This window comes from Rhynchophorus ferrugineus, unplaced genomic scaffold (genome assembly GCF_030347505.1).
Source record: "Rhynchophorus ferrugineus isolate W39M unplaced genomic scaffold, kcgeb_rfMv2 rfM1, whole genome shotgun sequence".
NCBI classification, from domain to species: domain Eukaryota; kingdom Metazoa; phylum Arthropoda; class Insecta; order Coleoptera; family Curculionidae; genus Rhynchophorus; species Rhynchophorus ferrugineus.
Window position 1 is genome coordinate 74,434,146 of NW_027472580.1, and position 23,051 is coordinate 74,457,196.

Here is a 23,051-nt window from a genome sequence, read left to right on the forward strand (position 1 = left end):
TTTCAACTTTTCAATTTGAACACGTTTCTTTCTTTTCGTACGACATGAGAAGGGGAAAAAGACATCTCAGGTACCCAAATATCGATTGGCTTGGCATTCCGCTATTGTTATATCTATGAGAATTATAAACTGTGTTCCTATAGCTATTTCATAGCCTCATAGTCGATTAATATATAAAAGAAGGTTTCACTCGCAGATGCTACATTCTTTTCTAGTATCAATAACCCCAAATACTTGAATACCTGCATTTCTCAATTCTTTGGCCCCCACTCTTTTAATTATCAAGCTATATTCCTATGCAGTGCGAACTATACCATAAAAATGCTCGAAACCATAACGTTATATTAAATGCCAATCCTTCTTATGCCAAAGTCTTTTTCTAACGCCTCTTTTACATAATTACAGCTCCTATTATATTAAAAGTTCTCGCACTCAGCTGGAATCATACTAATATGTGTAAAGCCGCTGACCAAAGTAAGGATAAGTGTATATAATCGTAGGCACAACCACGTCTCATATGTTATATGTATCCGTGAAGCCCAAAATATTATCGTGATTCGATTTAAATCCTGCCTGCTCTTCTTAGCTTTTCTCTTCGCGAGCTCTCAGAAGTCTCATTTGTATGATTTTTATAAATATTTTTTGATAGAAGTCTTATTCACCAATAGTTAAGGACACGAGGATACATGTTTTTTTCGCAGGCCTTGATTATTTCTGTTGTCACTTGGTAGTTGTTGTTCACGTATCAAGGTAGTAACTTTCATGTCTGCGGCCACATCATCCTAATTTTAATTTTTCTTTTATATATTTGAATCGAACCAAATCGTATGTTTACAGCTTATAGAAGTTGTTTGATAGGGTACATATAAGCAATTGTATATTTCGGAATCAATTTTTATGGGCTGAAGTCTCAGCACGAACATGACAAGAACTAGTTTAAATCGTAGTCACCTACAATTTATTTTCCAAGTATTTGCAAAAAAGTAACTATAAATCCGGAAGATCTATAAATATGATACCTGTGTTGATTACTCATAGTCCAAGTCAATGTTTTTTGAAAATGGTAAATATAGAAGGGAATGGATAGATCCTGGCTGCCCTGTTTATGTATTAGTATATATGCAAGTATAAATATAAAAGGGAATTATAAAATATGAGAGTCTTTGAGAACCTTCAATCCTCCTTTTGCGATCTTACAGCTACAACTCCGATATTTTTCCCGAACTGTCACTATGTTATGGTGTTAGCTACACCAAGAAATGCTTCCAAAGGGGGTACAAAACAATAAAAAAATATTTATTAAAAAACCTATTTTATTTAAAAAAAAAAAGAAACGACCTGTTGAGTTGAATAGCGATACAAAACGACACTGACGATTTAAGTATATTCGAATATAAGCCAAACGTCCTACGTCTAGACGTCTCACACATCACCGTCATTCAGTCGTATAAGCGCCCTACCGCGCCTCCGAATAATCGCAGTAGTAGCGTTAACAGACCTTAGTAGTCGCAAAACATAACGCATTAGAAGGTAGCCGCTTAGAGAATCATCTGGCTTATTTACTTACATATGTCGGTGGTTGCTGTATTATGAACTGTCAATTATTCAGACAATTATTATGGATTGCCACAAACGCCAATTAAATAAATTAACTGAAGCACTAGATTTTCCATCAAGAATAAGAAGAAGCCTGGCTTTACTTACCAAATCACATTTGTGTTACGCCTCTTGAACTCCTGAACTTATTTTTTGATCGGAAATCCACCTCAGTTTCATCCCCTAGTTTCTAAATCTGAGTGAAGACATTGATAACCGTCGCTGCCACATTTACAGCATTTTTCTTAACGCTTCAACTTTAACTTATCAGAACTAGCCACACATTCGTATTCTTACTCTATTTTATAATTGCTCGCATTATTACGAACTGTGGGAAACTAGCCAGACAAACTATATAAAAGCATGCATAAATATGCAACAAATAAACAAACTAACTGAAGCTCTTAATTTTATATCAATCACAAAAAAAAAGATAACTTAAAAACCAACTGCCAATAAAGTAAGCACAATATATACAAATCCCTCTGTCCTATAAGGGCCGAAGAATCCTCATTGTACTTAAAAGTGAATATTTGGGTAACGCTCGTTCTTTCTTGAGTCTGTTACCCTAGTCACTGGATATGAGTGAATGAGATCATCATTTTCATAATATTAAAGACTAGTAAAAAACCTATCCATCCATGCCTATACTAGTTTCTATCGGTTAGGACTGCACATGTGCATTTGTTCTAATCTAGCCTGATAGTTTTTACAACTCGTGTCCTTTTCTACCACACCTTTGGTACCATAGTCTCAGTTGTGGTTAGATGTAATTTTTGGGTTAATTTTATATTTACCTAGCCCTAGCCAATAGAAATTTGTATAGGTATGGATTGATAGGTTTTTTACTCTCGTCTTAATACTAATACCACCTTTCTTCATTATGTGTTTTATTGTACGTTTTAATACCAATGATTACCAATACCAATTTTAATTTTCTATGAATTCTTAACTGGTGATAATTTGTAGCTGGGTAAATAATTAGCAAATTTAATTTCATTCGTATATTCTCTCCAAATTGGTAGTATAACAAATCAACAACCAAAGAAGAGAAATTGTAAAGAAAGAAAATATTATATCTAACTTCATGTAGCATTGGAAGTTCCTCAATATTTAATTCATAATTCTACTACATAGGTATTTTATTATATTTTATTTATTTTTAGATATGTTACTCCAATTATTTTATATTATAATAGGCTCCGTTATTATGGTCTAAAACAAGCATATCCTAAACTTAAGTAATTATATTATGCTAAATATCTGAATAATAGTAGCCAAAAAGAACAGCGCAAAAAAATCAACAAAAACTGAAAAACTTCTATAGACGACAAAACTTTTCATGATATTGTCGACGATAGTAAGTTTGATCAAGTGGGCTGACCATCGATAACTTTTCCAACTGTCTGCGTCCATTTTTTCTGTCGTCTAACTTATAACGTCTCGACAATTTTTACTCAATGGTTTGTTCGTTAGTAGAATTAGCCATAAGAGATGTTACAAGATTATTTGTGCGAAAAGTTTGATATTTTATGTCCGTTTCTTCAGGTTAACAAAAAAACGAGCAATGTTGTTTCATAACAAAAATAGCTGTAAAAATATCGTGTTACATCTTAATTGAGAAAGGAAACATATAAAAGTTGGGTGTCAATCTAATTTTACTGAGAATGTTCGAAAAACTTGAATTGCCTTGTAACCTTCTTGTATATCTTTATAAATATTATATACAATAACTGTAGGAGTTTTTTCCACTTTAAATTTATAGTGTGTTGACGAAAATATATAACTTTCTGTATCAAACTGAAATCCTGAAAATTAAAAAAGCCCTTTAAAAAACTTTGAAAGAGAAGTATAAACGACAAATCTGCTTTAGATACATATATTCCGAGACTTTCAGATTCTAAGATACTAGTTACTTATGGTTCTGCAGTCAACAGCAATTCCAACATAAAAAGATATTTTACAAGTCACAGGAATCGGTTTGTAGTTTTGGTTCCAATTTTTGTTTTTGAAAATATGTATTTATTGTTACAAATGCTTTACTTTACTAACATGATTGTTTATCCATTGTTATTATGAAGAAGATTTAGTATTATAAACTATACTGAATGAAAACCAAATACAACTGCAATAATAAGTTATAGCTCAGCTAGGAGTGATACAAACCGCCGCTTCTGAACATTAATAGGAAATATAAAAACATGGGAAGTTTCCATATATGCTGATTGAGCTATATCTGGGCCCTGGTATTATTCTCTAATAAAGGATTATTTTATGAAAAAGTGTGATGGATGATTGAAATACTATTTTTTACGAAAGTTTTAAAATTAGACATCCAAATTTTTATCGAAGTTATTGGAAAATAGCTTATAGAGAACGGTAAAGGGTTTAGTCATTGTTGGAACTTTTAAAGTGTACTCAATCCAAATTTTAAATAAGTATTATATCCAACACATCCGATGCTATGTTATTCTTCAAACATTCTAATATGAAAGAAATTATAATTATGTATTTATCTCTGAAATTGTTTTGTTACATATTCCAGATAATATTACCGCAGCTAAGGATTTTCGATATTGAAACAACATATATTTTGGCAAACAATACAGTTAGTTCGAAGTATTTCAACAATGTCACTTTAAGTTCCTACTGAATTATATTAATCTATAAAAAAATCGTTTTAGTTACATTGACAAAACGACTAATCGATTTTTACTTCGCAGTTTTACTTCACTTTATTTCTGTCTACTTTTAATGGCGAGATTGTACTCCAACACTGTTCATATTTTAACATGTCCCGTTCATCTCTAAAAGAAAAGGGCCCAGCAAAGAAAAATGCACGGAAAAATGTTTTGTGTTGGAATGAGGTCAGGCGAAAGTGCCCGACTTTATAATAGCGGAGTACTTTTACGTACTTGTGCTTAAATTTTCCGTGTTTTCATTCTGGAGAATAAAGAACGAACTAAAAGCCAGACTTAACATAATTTCTGAGATGTAAATCTACAGGACGGCAGCCTTGGCATAGAACTTTTTAAGTTAATAAGATTTAAAATACTGTTTTTTTTTTCAGTTTCCGCCATTCAGTTCCGAAATTTGTTAAATTTATTATTTTATCGATTAACATTGGTTTGAAATACAAACAAATATCTTACAACAATTAACTCAGATATATTTAAATAAAACAGTGAAAAACAAATTAACATCTTAAACAAATAAAAGCTGAGATCAAAATAAATGAAACAATAGCTGTTAAGTCAATAAGTGTGACATTAAAATAAGTGGATAAATAAATAAACAAATAAATAAAACACAGTAATGTCAACTAAGTAAAAAAGGTTACTTAGGTAGTTACTTCGAGCGTCACGTCTTCACATATGAACTTTTATGAAGTTCTAACATCCCTTGCAAATTTTAAGATAGCTTGGGTTGTGTTAGATCTAACAATACCAGCCCACGAAAATGTAGCAACAATGTTGTCATTCGCGATAATTATTTATGTTACCGAGTACTTCCAAAGGCGACATATCCCACAAATAAAGTTGAGCGGAAATCCCTCCTAATTCACTTTTCATTATCGTCCAAACCTTTAAATGATATAAGTGATACTAAATTAAAAAGTAAAAATATCGGTCTACCAAATGGGACCGCAAGTACCATAGCTATTCGGAAAAATTTATGATTTCCTTGAATTACACATGACTTTGTCTGCGTTTTAAGAAAAAAATCGTCAAGAAAATATAACCAAATTCAACTAGCTTTTGCATACACTTAGAACAAATAGATCAGGATCAGATGAGATAGTACAAGATAATTCCTATCAGCTAATTCATCAAAATGCAAGAACTGATATCCCAAACTGCAATATGACGTAATTTACGTTATGACTCAGATACTTATATTCATAAGATCGAACTAACGGTGCTAATAAACAGTTAATAAACATAAAAAACGCCGTTCGTTTTCCTTGCTGACTAGGATTCTAAACAAAAAAACATTAATACTCAGGCAGTAGTATTCAGCATCGATCAGCATCTATTGAAAAACCATGTATATGCTTAAACTATTGGTACAAAAAGCACATAAATTCATATCAATCAAATTGCTTCTAAAAATACTGAATAAGCCTCAGTAGAAAAGTAACAATATTATTTGTTTGTTTTTCGTTATCTGCAATATTTTATTATAAAAGATCTTTTTAGCAACAGTACATAATTAATAGAAGATTTTGTATCGCTGGAAACTTTGCGTTAAGGGTAATGTTATTAATAGTTACCAAACAACAAATTTACCCTTATTAAACATTGGAAAATTATCTATGAGGGATGTTGATTAACATGATTAAATTACGGTGTTTTCTCGCAGCAGACAGCGGCTTGAAAAGTGACAGACCAATTGAAAAGTTTCCGGCCTGACACATAGATGGCGCCACTAGAATTAAATCCATATGTTTTTAGTTAGCCCTAATCCTCAAAAGATGCGTGTATAATTTTAACAGCTGTCGGATCATCAGTTTGTGAATTGTAGTATTTTGAGTGAAGCAACTTTTGTTACAGTGAATGAATGGATAAAGAGGAATTTCACGTGTTGATAAAATATAGCTTCTTGAAGAGAAAAAATACAGTTGAAGCAAAAATTTGGCTTGATGCCGGGTTTCCGGACACAGTCCCAGGAGAATCAATCATCAAATATTGGTGTGCTAATTTTAAACGTGGTGAAATGAGCATTGAAGACGGTAAACGCAGTGGACGCCCAAATGAGATTGTTACCGACGAAAACATTTAAAAATCTACACAATGATATTGAATGACCGTAAACTGAAATTGAATGAAATAGCGGACACTCTAAATATATCAACTGAACCTGTACACCATATCATTCAAAAATATATGGGTATGAGAAAGTTCTGTGCAAAGTGGGTGTCACGCGAGTTCACTTTTAACCAAACACAACGACGAGTTGATGATTCAGAGCAGTGTTTAAAAATGATCAAGCCTAATAAACCCGAGGTTTTGCGTCGATATATGACAATGGCTGAAACATGGCTCCGACAGTCCGAAGTCCAACCGACAGTCATCCGAGTAGACTTCACACCATAAAACCCTCTAAAGCGTGGGAAAACGCAACAGTCGGCTGGCAGAATTATGGCGTCTGTATTTCGAATGCGCATGGATTAATTCTCATTGACTACCTTAAAAAAGGAAAGACCATCAATAGCGACTATTACATAGCGTTATTGGATCGTTTGAAGGACAAAATCGTCGAAAAACGGTCGCATTTAAAGAGAAAGTCAGTGCTGCTTCACCAAGACAATGCACCCTGTCACAATTCAGTGAAAATGAGGACAAAAATTCATGAATTGGGCTTCGAATTGCTTCGTCATCCACCGTATCCTCCAGATCTGGCCCCAGCGACTATTTTCTGTTCCCAGATCTCAAAAGAATGCTCACGGGGGGAAATTTTCGTCGAATGAAGAGGTGATCACCGAAATTGTGGCCTATTTTGAGGCAAAGGACAAATTGTCTTACAAAAATGGTATCGAAAAGTTGGTCGCCATAATCAGTATATCACCTTTGAAGGGAATTATGTTTATTAAAAAAAATTTTGCCAAAAAAATCTGTTTTACTACGGTAGGCCGGGAACTTTTCAATTGACCTGTCATTTTACATATAATTGTAGAATACCAATAAAATAACTTTCAGTGCTAGATGAAAAAGAATATCTTCTTTGTGTAATATTTAGCCATTTTCATTACGTTCCGTAAAATGGTTTTTCATTGGCGAAGAGAAAAAGCGTTTTCGGAAAAATCTTACTCTTTAATGGCGGTTTTCTTAACAAACAAGTGGCCTATTTAAAAACTTTAAAAATGTTGTTTGAAGTAGTTCTTGTATGATTTTCAACAGCACAACCTGCATTGTGTTATTAAACCACGTAATGTTGCAGCTACCGACCACATTAACAATGTATAAAGGATATATTTCAGGTCTAATACCGAACGTTACCTCTCAGTCTAGAGCCGATTGTATATACTTTGAAATCGAAATGGAACAATCCGAATGGAAAATAATTCCGTTGATGGCTTTTGCTTCTCGATATCGATATTAAAAATGCAATTCGTTTGGCTTTGAAACGCCGAATCAGAAAGGAGGCATCATAAAATATTGCCGGCATATACTCTAGATGTCTAAAAATGGGAAATTTATTCTCCGATTTCTGACGAAAGAAACTCACGATGTCAATTGATCGATTTTAGAAAACTAAACACATATGCTATATTCCCCGTGGATTAAACCTCTTTCCATAGGTACAAGTAATCACGTTCTGTTTGCTATAATAAACTAAATAACTGAAATGATTTCGCAAATTATTTTATGAGTTACAAATATTTTACAACCTTTATTACAACATTGTTTCTATATGTTTTCAGTATATTTCTGTTGTTCTTAATAGGCAAAACATGCAGGCCAAGCAATAAAAAATGCATAACATTTCTGATGATCAGTTATTAAGTAAACGCAACGCTTAAGTGAATGAACGAATAATGTCAGAAATGAACTCGTTCTCTTGCCGGACATTTCGATAATAAAAACTAACCTCGCTCTGGTCGACGAATCCGTAAAAATCATATAATTTTTAAATAAGTCGATATAGATCAATATACTTCATGTAGTGACATAGCTACATATCCGCAATTTTGATATATTTGCATAAGACTAGATACTAAAATAGCTCAATATTTGGGTTCCACATCAACTAATAGTAAAAATCATAACACAGGATTCCATTTATGAAGCTTTCTTGAAACGAAAATGAGCGTTTTATCATAAACCACAATAGATTGTGGTGGAATTACGAAAAAGCTTAGAAAATCTCGCTTGGCCACTCCAAGAAAGTCGATGTTGAAAGTGGTGAAGGTGGTTGAAAGAGGTTTTTTGTTCTATTTTAGAGTCTCCTTTTTACCAAATAGGTCTTATCTTGACTGGATCTATCCTCTTGTTTAACTAATAGCTTTGAACTACGGTCATCAGTATTAAGCCTACTGACTGGCGAGTCCAACTTGCAGATCATACCAGAAAACATCCGGTCTTACCCAGCCTGGTTACTGGCGCAACTGGGATCATTTTCCTATCGGATTTTGCATTTCTGCCTAAGGACGATAACAAACGTTAAACAATCACAAACATAAATTTAAGAGCATGCTCCAGCAGGAGAACCGCCCTGTCATCTTTACCTTATAGCCAAACAAGTTTGCGGTTGAGGGAAGTGTTTCCTCGGATTGTAAAGAAGTTGTTCGTCATATGCTCTCCAGTCCTAGCTAAACTATTAATTCAACTCTGTTATGTTCACAACTAATGTATATATATATATATATATATATATATATATATATATTTCATAAGGGCATTATATCTTTCAAAAAATTTTAGAATACATTACGTATTAGTGATTAAATTAATAATTAACTAACTACGTCATTATAGTGAACTAAAGTAAAATAAACTGTGTTTTCTCTTGTGGTATTTCTAACAATATTTATTAATAATCATTGCAAATACTTTCAAGGGATAAACTACTTCTTTAAATATTTTACAACTCCCTTTTTATGCCTTATTCACAATGGAAATATGTCTGCAATTGCTGCAAGTTCTCAATAAACTAGGAATTTGATAAAAGTCTTTTAATGATCATAAAATGTCGAAAATTTTGGATACCATTTCCGATGGATCCCTAAATATCTTTTAAACTTTTCTGTTACCATTTTGAAATTATTGCTTTGTTTGTTGTTTAACTCTGTCTAATATTTCATAATCCATAATGAATCTCCAGCGATCTAATGAAGTTATTGCCACTTTTAGTCTACTACTTACTACTCTCATACTACTATAGTATACTACTACTCCTCCTATCACTCAATAACTTCCTTCACTAAGTTCGTTCCTAAGTCATTGTTACTAGCTCCTGCTTCGTATCTGAATCGCCATCATAAAGCTCGATATCATATTCGCCATCTGTATACTTTTCATCTTCATCCTCAAAATGGTTCTTGTCAAATAAGTTTTTACATATTCAAAAAAAACATTCTTAGTAATAATTGTTTAATAAAAAATAACCAAAAGGTAACAAATTTAACTAACTCATATCGATATATGCAATATAGGAATCAATTGGTGATAAGAATGCCCGAGTTTTGGTGAGTCTAAAGCACCAACATAAAATACGTGCGTTGTCTGAAACTGGCTAGATGGATATAAAAATAGATTAACAAAACAAGCATGGAATTATTAATAAATAGGCGTTACCTTCCATCTTGACAAAGCCAAACTAGAGCAAAAATCATTAACTAAAAGTTACTCTGCAAAAATCTATTGAAAATGGGATTGGGAACTGGCACATATATAGATATCGATAATAAAATTTCACTTGGTTCACTTTTTCGCTCAGAACTTTCTTTTTAGTCAGAATTTTAGAGTAACTTTAATCATGGTTTTACCATCAGATTATTATTTGAAATATATATGAACATGCATAAAATTTGAAAATGACTTTACGAGGAATTAAAAGCTAAAGTTTTCCCCCATTCCAGTATTTATAAACAAAAGGAAAAAGTTACTAAAACAGAACTCCGACTAAGAGATCTATGAGTTTGATAATTATTCATAAAATTATTATTAAATTATTAATTTCTATTTAAAACTATTAAAAGATCCTAGATATAAAAAAGCATTAAAGAAATGATGAATTGGTTATTGAAATACTTAAAGACGTTAAAAGTCTTTTAAGGGCGCCAATATTATCTGAATTATAACGGTTGATGAACGCCAATATAAACCGCGAAATAACTGCAGTGAGCATAAAAATTATGACTCTTAAAAGAAAAAGAAGGAAAATTTAACTATCTGGCTAAAACTCGAAATGGGCAGAAGACCGCCGCGGCTGTTAAGAATGCGGCAGTTGGCACACTAAAACGACATTAAGAAGAAATAAAATCTTTTATTTCGAATGTTCCTAATCATGAATGGTGTTTAAATTGGTTTATTCTTAACAGTCATTTTGATGGTACTAATTATGTCAGATTTTAATTAATTTAGTAATTATAATTTTTATGTGCTCTTTGCCCTGAATCTAATATTTATTTTATTCACTATCATCCTATCAAGCATATCAGTATCATCCTATCAAGTATATCAGATATTCTCTTAAGTGCAAATATGAAATAATAAATATTGTAGTTATTTTTTCTCTAGTAATTATTATTTCACCTTATATAAAAAGTATAAAATAAAATAATAATAATAGGCTTTCATGGTATATAGCAAAAATATGTAACCCTAAAACCTAACATATGAAATCAGTAGAATCATCACAGATAAATGCACCCGTACTAAAGGTATATGTTGAAAGATTGATTGATATGGTAAGATAGGATAGATAATAGTAATATCTAAAAATGTCAAACAGCAAAAATTTGGTCCCTCAAAACTACGAAACAAAAGAAATTATTTAATAAACTCAGGAAACATTCGATGTTTTGTTTATTAAGATTAACATAACTTCAAAATGAAAAGAATATCCTTTAGAAATTTAGTCAAATATTATAATTAACTAGCTGACCCAACAGACTCAATGCTATTTTGAACATGTTTACTAAATTGTTGTTCTGATGAAGAAATATTTGTAATTCTTGGACAATGGTTCTCTTCACTGTTGGATTATGAGCACAATGCTTATCAACTTCCGCATCTAAATTGCCCATAAAATAAATTTGTAAAAATTGATGCATCTGGCAGTGGTAACAGCGCCCCCAGTAAGTGATAAATTTTTTCCTGTATCTGTAATTTTTAAAGATTTGTCCAATAATTATTTCTGATATATATTTTAATAGAATCTTGAATATTATAAAAAATGGTTGTAATAGTTTATTGTACATCAATTAGTAACAAAGATATGAAGATACTTACTAAATAAGATAAAATGTTATGATGTACTTTGCAAGTGGGCATGAAATTGTCCTGTATAATATGTGTAGCTCCAAATGATGTTATCTGGAAAGAACTGTTATATTTCTGAATGTTGGCCAAAAAGGGCTTAGAATCATTTCCAATCCCGGAAAGTAAAGAGCGTAAAGAATCTGGTGGTGGGACCAATTGTGGCAATATTACTTTGCCTCCAGCACAACATAATCCAGTAAATTCACCACTGTATTTTAACGCCTTGGAATACTTACAAATTATTGTTATTTCCCCAATTGTTACCGATTTGTCGGTACAATAATCTATTACGCCATCATAGTGGATTGCAGCCCGTTCCAGAATCACAGGATCACTGTGTTTGCGGAATCGCTGATTTTCATTATGTCGTGCTCGCTGTTGTTGTGTTTGACTTGCACGAACTCTTTGCATTCTAGGCCTATCTACATCATTGTCACTATCTAAAGAATGCAATTCTGACATAGCAATACGACTATTTTCTTGATCTGTCTCTCTCTGGTCATCAGTGCGGTTAGCACGTGAGGTAACTCTTCGCACATTTGATTGACTGCGACGACCTAAGTCAGGTCGTCTTCTTCTCGGCTTTTAGTATGCCGATGAGCCGATGATTGTAATTAATCAAAGTGAGAAAAATTCTCGCGCACTTAGCAGTAAAGTAAATTGTAATTAATCAAAGTGAAAAAAGAGCACATAATTTGAAAAGTCACTATAACAAAGGATCAGCGAAGTTAAGAAAGTTCTCGCGCACGTAGCGGTAATCGTCACTCAAAAAGATAGAAGGGTGCACACTTTGTCTGAGGTATCGATCGACCTAGAAGACGGATCGACATATTAGTAGGTTTTCAAATGTCAAATATTATGGTAGCGGTTAGAAATTTAATTTGTGACATAACTTAAGATTTATCAATCTATATAAAAATAATATGATATATAGTTAACAACTGTGGTTAACCTACATAAAAGTAATCTGATAGTTAACAACTGTAGTTAGCTAAAATTAAGTTTATTTTTTACCTCCTGAGAATAAATAAGAATACGGGGGATACATCAAAGAAAAAATAAAATTGTTCTTTTGATTTAATTTCGAGCATTTTCATATTTGTTTACCTTTTAAACCTCCCCTGGACTTCCACAAATAATTCAATACCAAAATTATCCAAATCGGTCCAGCCGTTGTAATAAATCGGTACCTTTTTATGTAAGTTTTACATGACTATTTCACCATCTCCTCCATCTACACACTAGTGCAAATATTTAACTTAACCGAACAAACGTTTGATTGAAAGAGTAAACGATCATATCGTATGTTAATATATATGAGGCTGTCTTGTCCAAACACTATATAGTCGACATCAATTACATATAATTTAGTTATCGTCATGCGATGTCAAGTATTAGTAATAGTTCCAATCATCCGCCAATCATATGGAGCACCGTAGAAAGAGTTAACCTTTAAGGAACGAATAAGATGAAATTGAGCTTCACCACTTGATATGATATTTCAAGAAATAATTTCGTTATTCGTAAATAAATTCCTTAAAACATATAGTTTTTAAATGACTCATTCAAACTATTAAAAGATATTTGACATTACAATAGAAAAACGTGGAAGACAAAAGGGTGCTTCAAAACAAAAATCTGAACTGGAGGGAAACCGATCTATACCGGTGGCGATGCCGTCTCCTCTCGGAAACAAATCTGTCCAGTCCCGCAAGTTGCTACACTAGCCCAGCCCTACACATGGCTAATTTACCACTTCCCAAGCAATCACACATAGCATATAAAAAAACTTGTATAAAAACTATATGTCTGGTGCTTATATTATTTTGTCTATCCCCAGCACTATCAATAGAATCTAATAGTATACTCACACTGCTTTCTGTGCATTATGTTCTTAAAAAGTATATAATTTAGGCTTGGCGTATTAATATATAAAATTGTATTATAAATAAATTATTGAGGCCTTTGTATGAGTGTTCAATGGTTATAAAATTAACTCCCCCATTTATTTATCGATACGAATCCTAAACATACTTTATGGTTATAAGTTGCCGTTTTATTGTTGTCGAGTGTACACCAGATTTTATGTCTCAACAATCGTAACGTTTCTGTCCTCTCCATGTTCTGTGGACTTTTATTTTATAGCTTTCCGATATCAATCTTCTCGAAGCGTTTCTGGCGAAAAGATTATGTATCATATTGTAATTACCGCGCAATGAAATTTACGACATCCGAATAAAATTTTATAGTTTACGGCCGATAAATTAAATTTTCAATTATTATTACTTTTAATGCAATTACGACGGTATTAACCGAAATAATGAATGAAATATTGAAATTTAATAATAAATATTATGAGCCTTTACAGGGATTGATATTTTAATAGAATAAAATTTATATTTTAATTATATTTTCTTTCGTTTTGTTCTATATAATATGAGCATTGTTCGTTATATTCTGCTTGGAGAGCTTGTATATATTCTGGCCATTTTTTTCTAACACAAGGCAGATATTGAGGAAAACTGAAAACCATGTAATATATATTAATTAAGAGTTTCCACTTCTTTTTCTGGGAGCATGGTGACACCATATTAAAAAAATAATATTGGTTTGACAGCGATCCAGTGATTGATCAATTTTCGTAATTCTTCACTATTTCGAAACCGTGTGCCAACCATGTTACATTAATCTGAACAAGTCGTAAACACATGGTGCTATATCTGGCTTGCACGTTAAATACAGTAGAACCACCTGGAACAATGCTTGTTTAAAACTTTGGCAATATATGACTGAGAGTCGTCATACAAGAAGACAACTTTAGATTTTTACTCGCTATTTCTGGATTTCTTGCAATAATACATTTTCCAATTTGATCAACTATCGCCAGTAGATCTGCAGTAATGGTTTCATTGCGTTTCGTACTACTACATCGTAATACTACACCTCGCTGGTCCTATATATTTACTGCAAGACTTCATTCATTCAACACTTAAATATTGCTCTTGGAGTTGCGGTAGAAGATCTGCTTTTAATCACCATTCACAGACGTTACATAAAACTCTCCTTTTCTTACCTGGAAAGCAGTAACGAAAATTAAATTTTCAGTCAAATCTCGTAGTATTCCTCCTCCCTCCTTTAGGCTCTTTGGCAATGAAGCGCAATGTCTGAAAACTGTCGATTTATCAATAACTAAGCTGACTGAATCTTGTTTGAGAAATTGTACTGTGTATTCATTTATTAAGCTATGCAATTACCTTCAAACTCTTTTGGTCCTCCAAGCCTTTTTTGTTAGTGTTAAAAATCGACATAGCTAGGTCAGGATTAGGTAGTGTAAGTTTCTTTAATTCGTTGGGTTTCGGCAGCAGATTTTTTTAAACCAATTATGAAAAGCAATTCATATCGGAAAGACAATGTAGAGCACCACATAACTAACGTTTGTATACACTGAATAACTCAATAATACTAAATTCGATACACCATTATAATAATTTCAAAGTTTTTATTAACTATTATACTTAAAACAATTTTGATATATATTTTGCTAATGGTTGTAGTCTCAAAAATAATGCAAATATCTATAATATAATTTAAATATTGGAAACTCTTCATCTGCCTTTTTAATTGATTTATTTTTCTAGAATAAAATGACACATTGATACCGCTAGATTCAACAGCATGTATTTAGAGTTTCTTATAATAATTATTACAATTATTTTATCAGTGGAATATTAGATATTGAGAAAACTTCTTTGGCATATTTGATTTATTTTAATTAAATAATTTAAACCTCTATTGACTAACGGTTTTCCTGCATCAATCAACTTAGACAGACTTGTCTGGAATCTTTTAAGGTATTTACATATGACATTCCAAAATCCATTTTAATAAATTAATTAAATATAAAAATAAATTAATTATCAATAATTAATAAATTAAAAATAATATTAAATATGGTGTTTTTACCTACTACCCAATTAAATAATAATGCCGATTAAACATTAATCATCACAGATCAATTGAAAAGTCCCTGGTCTAGCATAGTAAAACAAATTTTTTGGCAAAATTAGTTTTTTTTATTCAACAAAATTGACTTCAACAACGATACACTGATTATAGCGACTCTCAAACTTCTCGATACCATTTTTGCATTACGACTTGTCCTTTGCTCAGGCCTCAATTTCGGCGATCGAGAACAGGAAATGGTCGCTGGGGGCCACATCTGGAGAATACGGTGGATGAGGAAGTAAATCGAAGCCAATTCATGGATTTTTGCTATGGTTTTCACTGACTTGTGACACGGTGCATAACTTTGATGAAGCAGCGCTTTCATTTTCTTCAAATGTGGCCGTTTTTCGGCGATTTGGTCTTTCTAGTCTAATAACGCTATAGTCGCTGTTGACGGTCCTTTCTTTTTCAGGGTAGTCAATGAAAATTATTCCATGCGCATGCCAAAATGTACACGCCATAACCTTGCCAGTCGACTCTTGCGTTTTCCCTTGCTTTGAAGCAGCTTCCTCGTGTGCAATCCACTCGGATAACTGCCAATTGGACTTCAGAGTGAACTGATAGAGCCATGTTTCATCTATTAGCATATATCGACGCAAAAGGTCGGATTTATTACACTTGATCATATTCAAACACTGCTCAGAATCATCAACTCGTAGTTATTTTCGGTCAAAAGTGAGCTCGCGCGGCACTCACTATGCACAGAGCTCTCTCATATCGAAATATTCATGAATGATATGATGTACACGTCCAGTTAATATGTTTGGAATATCTGCTATATTATTTAATTTCAATATACGGTCATTCAAAATCATTGTGTGAATTTTTTAAATGTTTTCGTCGGCAACAACCTCTTTTGGACGCGTTCATGCGGTAATGCGTACACCACATGCTCATTTCACCACGTCTAAATTTAGCATACTAATCCTTGATGGTTGATTTTCCTGGGGAAATGTCCGAAAACTCGGAATCAAGCCAAGCTTTTGCTTCAACTACATTTTCCCCTTCAAAAAGCAATATTTTATCATTATGCGAAACTCCTTTTTTCCATTTTCTTCATAATAACAAAAGTTGCTTCATTCAAAATGCTATAATTCACAAACTAATGATCCGATAGCTGTCAAATTTCTACACGTATCTTTTAAGGGTTAGGGATAACTAAAAACATGTGGACTTAATTCTAGTAGCGCCAGTGCATTTATGTCCAATCTAGAAAAAATAGAAATAGATAAAAAAGAACTGTATAAAAAATAGAAAATATAAAAAAGCGAGCGGAAAAAGTTGATCCAAAATAAACAAAACTAAATAATTCAAAAATACTAGGAAAATCTGACGCCAACTGAAACTATAGTTTATTAACTGTCGAAAACAATAAAAAGCTCATAACATAAAGCAGCTTAGCTAGCCTACTAAAAAAAATATAACTGGGCTAGAGCTGTAAAGAGAAGGCTGACATTTTTTTAATCAAATAAAAATTGTGTTTAAAATCTTGAAGTCTGGGATATCTAAAAATATAGAAAATAAAATTGTCAACCCAGGGAAAGATGTAAAATTATTAACATGTATGGTTAAAGTAATGCCTAACTATTAACTATTTTCCTAGATTCAGGAAAAACACCAAAAGATATCCCCGTATTCAACCCTATAAGTCACTGAAAAGTTATTGAGAACTTATACATAAAGGAGCTTAATAATATATAGCATGAGACTGGACTTTAATTCTAAAATATATTCTTCAACTCCATTCTTGGACACATATCAGGCTTTATCTAATGTGTGACACCCAGAATTGCAAGTTAAATGAAATAAACTCCTTCTTCACTTACGTTTTCAGTTAAAAGTCTTATCTCATAGGCACATTTCACTATAAACAAGACCATGAATCGATTGAATTACACCCAATATATTGAAATATTAATACATTGAAGTTTTCCAAGGCAGTTTATTGGATACGATACTGAATTTTATACATAAAGCTAATCCATCAACCATAAAAATAACTATTATGACAACATGGGGATAAGTAGCCATCTTAGCATCTTACAAAGATCCAATAATAACATCAAATGACCTTAAAACCCCTTGATAAAGTACACTTCTGGCTAAAAACATGACGTATTAAAGCAAATTAAACACAGCCTACCCATGTAACATTCACTTTGCGCAGAAGAACATACCCACCAGTGAATATTGATAACTGTCAACCTCCCCAATCGTAGGATGCCAAATATCTTGGCAAGCGTCTAGACCGATGCTTAACCTGGAAGAAACACATAGTGACTAAACGGAAACAACTTGGATTGAAACTATATCAAATGGTTTTTATATTGGATTATCGGGCATAAGTGTCACTTATCATTAGGTAGCAAGGCATTGCTATATGAATCAACTTACTTTGCATATTTGGTTATGAAGAATCTAATTATGTTATACTGTTAACAATTCTAATATGGCCATCATATAAAGGCTCCACAGCAAAGTGATGCTTGGCATTGTCTATGTCCCGTAATATGTCTCTAATGAGTAATACAGCGTGATATCTCTTTAGAACCCATAACGAGTGATTAAGATAATAGTTTATATAGCAGATTATTTTATGAAAAGATTTTTTTATTTTCATGTATATAACATAATCATAAAAAATGCTTATTGGCCTCTGGCCAGATTTTCGCACAAATTTTTAATAAATTTACATTAACATTGTTTTTAACAAGTTTGAGGTTTTACTAATAATGTAGCAATTTCTCATGCAATTGTTTCAGATTCAAATTGCCATCGCTATTAAAATAAAACTGATGGTAACTTACTGGGGGATTATGAAATGCTGAACTAAACTGTTGAATGCAGGAACCAGAAAATGCAATTTTCCTCGAAAATGTCGCAAACGCGAAAGGTGGAAAGGGGAACAGTAAGGGGCGAGTGTACGGCTCGAGAGTGGAAGTACCTTTTGCTCGATCCTCGCGAATATTCTTGTTAGCGAGACGTCGTCGACTGTCGATGACACGGTTTCGCTTTTCGTTTCGTTGGTGGTGCGCGACGGGGAATTTAACGCGATAAATTAAAGTTATTTGTTGGAGGAAACGAGGCTCCAATATCTAATGGAAAATAAAATGGGAACTAATTAACGACGGATTGAAAAACTGCTCAAAGAACTAAAGAATGTCGATTAAACATGAATCATAAAGCTGTGCATGTACAAGACTTAATTTACTTACTTAATTATTTTTACAATGGCTTTGCTTTCTATTGAAATGTAACAGGTCAATTGAAAAGTTCCCAGCCTGACACATAGATGGTGCTAGTAGAATTGAATCCATAAACATAAACATAAACATGTTTTCAAGTTAGCCCTAACCCTCAAAAGATGCGTGTATAAATTCAAAAGCTGTCGGATCACTACTTTGTGAATTATAGCATTTTGAGTGAAACAACTTGTATTATTGTGAAAAAAATTGATAAAAAGGAACTTCGCGCGTTGATAAAATGTTGTTTTTTGAGGGGAAAAACACAGTTGAACCAAAAACTTGACTTGATGCCAAGTTTCCGGACACTGCCCCAGGAAAATCGACCATTAAGGATAGGTATGCCATGTTTAGACTTGGTGAAATAAGCATCGAAGACGGTGAACGCAGTGGACGCTCAAAAGGGGTTGTTACCGACAAAAACATTTAAAAAATCCACACAATGACTTTGAATGACCGTAAATTGAAACTGACCGAAATAGCAAACGCTTTAAATATATCAACTGAAGGTGTACGTCATATCATTCACGAATATTTGAGTGTGAGAAAGCTCTCTCTAAAGATGGTACCGCGCTTGCTCAGTTTTGGCCAAAGCAACGACGAATTGATGATCCGGAGCAGTATTTGAAGATGATCGAGTGTAATAAGCCCTAGTTTTTGGAGCTAATGGATGAAACATGGCTCCATTATTTCACTCCGAAGTCTAATTAACAGTCATCCGAGTTGATTGTACATGATGAACCCGCTCCAAAGCGTGGGAAAACGCTACAGTCGGCTGGTAAGGTTATGGCGTCTATATTTTGAGATGTGCATATAATAATTTTCATTGGCTACCTTGAAAAAGAAGGATCCTCAACAGCGAATGTTACATAACGTTAGTAGACCATTTGAAGGACAAAATCGGCGAAAAACGGCCACAGTTGAATAAAAAGAAAGCGCTGTTTCACCAAGATAATGCACCGTGTTATAAGTGAGTGAATACGATTACAAAATTCCATGAATTTGGCTTCGAATTGCTTCATCAGCCGTAACCTTCAAATCTCCCCCCAGCGACTATTTTCTGTTATCAGATCTCAAAAGAATGCTAGCTGGGAAGAAATTTTCGCCGAATGAATAGGTAGTCGACGAAACTGAGGTCTCTTTTGAAGCAAGGGACAAATCGTAATACATTAATGGTATCGAGAAGTTAGAGGGTCGCTATAACCAGTGTATCACCCTTGAAGGGAATTATGTTGAATAAAAAGAACTAATTTTGGCAAAAAATGTGTTTTACTATGGTAGGCCGGGGACCTTTCAATTAAGTTTGTTAGTTTATTTTCAAGAAGTAGCAGGTACAAAGTGTTTACGTGTACCTTAAGCAGCAATAATGATTGCTAACAATCTCAAATATCAATGTAAACAACCATCAAACTTGTTTTAGGCACGACAGTTCGTCAATTGACAAGGCTCTTATTGCGAATTCGTGACCAAAATCCTAACAATCAAAACTCAAACTATCAATTAATGAAACACTATTTTTTTTGACAAAATCTATAAATCTCACAACATGGCATTTAGTTATATTTTCTGTCCTAAATGTCAAATTCGCAATATGTAAACCTTCCTTCACTATTAGAAACAATTTGTTTAATTTGAAATGGCTTTAGTTTGAGAAAAGTGACTGAACTAATATTCGGAACTTGCTCCTTCAAGATAGTATTTGTGGAAGAGAGGAAATATTAAGATCAAGAATCACCAAAAATGTTTCATATACTCTTGTCCTACAAACTAATTCGCTTATGTGTCTTTTTCTTTGAAAATTGGTCATTTGGATTAAAACCCCAACATGCAGCTCCAAAAAACAAAAGAATCAATATGACAAATCAACCAGAATATTAACGATCAGTCATCAACAGCGGCTATATTTAGTGTAGTGAAGTTTAGCGAAGTTAACTGCAGTTTATTGCAAGTATCTTCTCACCCCAATGCCGGCTATGGATTGATGATAATGATGATTAACATGTGCATGAAAAACTAATTAAGTAAATTAAAATATTCTGACAAATGACTTACTCATTCAACTCAAATTTCACTTACACTTATTATGTTGGGAGATGTCCAATCTTAGAACATGTTATTTTAAATTAGCAATTGTTATGTTATTGATTGCTAATGCCATCCTATTTTTTTTTAAAGTAAGATACTTATTTGTAAACTTAATAAATAAACAACCATATTAATACGTCACATAAGTATGAATGTTTTACCGGATTTAATCTTATTTTTTCCTGCGTTCCTATGTATGTTGGGCACTCGAGTGGCTGTATCAATTCGGCTCTCGATTTTACTGATCAAGATATGCAGATCATGCTCGGCAACTGGAATTAAATGACGATTTATCGAATAATTGATACTGTGCTTTCTTAATAGTTTGTCGAACGATCTGAAGTACAAACCTTCAGTGTGGTATTGATTCCGATATAACGCGGTCAAGTTGCAGTGAGTTTCGAGATAAATCGACATTGAAAATCAATTTTCCGTCGTTTTCGTCTAAAGTTAAATGTCAGGTAAATAAAATTTGGCAGGTTGTCAGTTAGTGTATCCTTCCGATTATCAACTCGGTTAAATTTGTCAACTAATGTAGACAGATATCAAAATAGTGTATGAGTGTGTTAGATTTACTACAAATGAAGGGATAAATAATAAGATAAAATTGAGTGAGATTGTTTAAATGTAATTAGAAAGCCATAGTTAGTTTATATAAATACTTAGGAGCCTTATAACATCTATAATTTTCAAATATTATTTTTTCAAATGTTTCATTAACGATATTTTATAATTTTCCTCAAATTATATAGAGATGATTCATATTCGTATGTGTTTTTATGGAATTTAATAAATTTTTATTCATGTTTATCTTAATTCAAAATGATTAATTACAAATTCTTTTTAAATAAAATCGACATCAAGAGATGAAATTCTTTAGATATTTTTGGAATGATAGTAAAAGGCTTTTTGTAATTTCACTGTTAGTTTTTTTATAAAATCAACATAATGGTTTGGTTAAATTCCAGAAGAAATATTATGTTGATATAAAAGCTGTTTCTATACTTTGTTATATAATTTTTTTTTAAATTCAATTTTATAATTCTAAATTATTTTAAATAAAATTGTTTCAATTATTAACAAGAAGAAGGAGACTATTATTGTATCCTTTTCGATTATTTTACATGATATATCTATTATATTTGCAACTGTAATTGCGGCACAAGAAGACTAAGTACACATAAAATATTAGGTAAGTGCATATGTATTGATCAGCTACATCTACTGATAAAACATTGTTCCATTTTGATAAGTCTCTACTAACCTCTACTGTTCTATTCTATAAATATCAGTTTTGTGTTTAATTTTGTGGACGTATTTAGTGTATACAGATAATTTATTAGAAGAAATAAGCTGCCGAAGTCTATCAAATATTTTTAAAAACGTATGGTGATGCAACTACGTCACATCCCAACTGTCGGATTTGGTTTCAACGAATTAAAAATTGCAACATTGATATCAGTGGTAAAAAACGGTTCGGTGACCCAAAAAATCACAAAAAAAACAATTATAAAACATATTGGAGGAAAATCCAGCTCAACTCTCAAGGAATTTTCGCACACCTTAATAATTAATAAATCAACTATTTCCAGGTGTTTATATACGCTGAGGGAGACGCAAACCAGCTACCACACTTTTACCATTTCGAACCATTTAAACATCGCTATTTTATTTATTGCAAAGCAGCTACAACGATATTTTCAAGCGCACAAAATAATAAATTAGTCCAGAAAAGTCATCCACATCGACACGAAACGGAATAATAATGACCATATGGTTTCACTGGGTATGTGATAGTACAACGTGGGGCAAAAGCCTACCATTTTGATATTAATTTGATATTTTGATTATAATTTTGCTCAAAGGAGAGATAAGTAAATTTGGATTTCATAAAAAGTTTACTTCGTTTTTACATTTTTTTTTTCGTTATGAGTTAAAAATTATATCGGCTATAACCGCGATTCGCTATGCAACTTTCGGCTTTTTTTAAAGCATTTTTCATGACATGCTGCAACATCTGAGGCTGAATTTCTTCAATTTTGTGACGAGTATTCTCCTTAAGGCATTGAATCACGGGGCTTATTCACATTAACTGTTGATTTTAAAAAACGCCATAAGAAAAAGTCTGGTGCTGTAA

At 32.6% G+C, this 23,051-nt stretch overlaps 1 protein-coding gene across 5 annotated transcripts in view; it reads left to right on the forward strand.

Annotated features, from left to right (window-relative positions):
- The window catches only part of LOC143199833 (major facilitator superfamily domain-containing protein 12), a 236,859-nt gene that overhangs the window by 192,709 nt on the left and 21,099 nt on the right, over positions 1-23,051 (forward strand). Inside the window, exon 1 of one of the 5 annotated variants that reach the window (XM_076409960.1) lies at positions 21,220-21,375. The exons of the other annotated variants lie outside the window; for them this stretch is intronic. The gene's annotated coding sequence lies outside the window, so the exon portion shown is untranslated. Of the gene's footprint in view, positions 1-21,219; positions 21,376-23,051 lie in introns of those variants that run through there. 5 annotated transcript variants of the gene reach the window in all.